This window comes from Sapajus apella, unplaced genomic scaffold (genome assembly GCF_009761245.1).
Source record: "Sapajus apella isolate SASKATOON/1434 unplaced genomic scaffold, GSC_monkey_1.0 scaffold3724, whole genome shotgun sequence".
Lineage (NCBI taxonomy): Eukaryota > Metazoa > Chordata > Mammalia > Primates > Cebidae > Sapajus > Sapajus apella.
The window spans coordinates 1-837 of NW_022440650.1; the positions used below are offsets into that span (position 1 = coordinate 1).

At 35.1% G+C, this 837-nt stretch overlaps 1 pseudogene; it reads right to left on the minus strand.

Annotated features, from left to right (window-relative positions):
* Positions 1–600: 600 nt before the first annotated feature.
* Positions 601–837, minus strand: part of LOC116547595 — a 6,095-nt pseudogene continuing 5,858 nt past the window's right edge.

Genomic DNA, 837 nt, shown 5'->3' on the forward strand with positions numbered 1-837 from the left:
TGTGATTAATAATTAGGATGATAAGAAGTAATAAAGTCTTTGAGATACACTTACTTTGGTCAGGCATAAAAAGAAAATAAGCCCTCTTCTTTATTCTTTGTAAGACAAGATATCCAGCACTTCGTTTTCCTACCCCAGCTTGGTTCAAATACACAAGTAAGACAATTGGTTTACAGTGTGTACAAACTTTGAAAACACACTCTGAAAAAATATCAGATTAAAAAACCTTCATATAGTATGTTTTTTTTACCTGAACGCACAAACTAAAAAGCAGATTAAGTGTTACGAAGAAATGGGGGAGGGTGAATGGAGAATAAATGTTAATGGTTACTGGGATTCTTCTGGAAGTGATAAAAATGCCCAGGCAGTAGGTAGTTCTGATGGCTGCACAAGGGTGATATACTAACAACCTCTGAAAGAGCTATAGTTGATGTTCTAGTAAACATTATGCAATAATTTTTTAAAATACCTAAATTAACAAAGATATACAATCAAGGTGGTTATTTCATTTATAACCATAAAGTAATTACATTCCATGAAGTTACAATGAGCTCACAGGGTCTCACACATAGACCTCTTTCCTCACATAAGGTTTCAGGACACTATTTGCCTCATTTATGGGAGGTCACAATAAATCATCATGAAACCAAATTCTCATGTGGAACCAAAACAAAAGAAAGGCCTCAGAGGGGAAGAGAAGGAGGGAAACCAAAGATAAGAAAACCTTTATAAACATCAAAGAAACTCACAACTCCATTCTCATAATCCAGAAACACCCAACACGATCCCAAGGCCTTTGCACATAATAAATTAAAGCTGGAGAGTTGGAGAGACTAT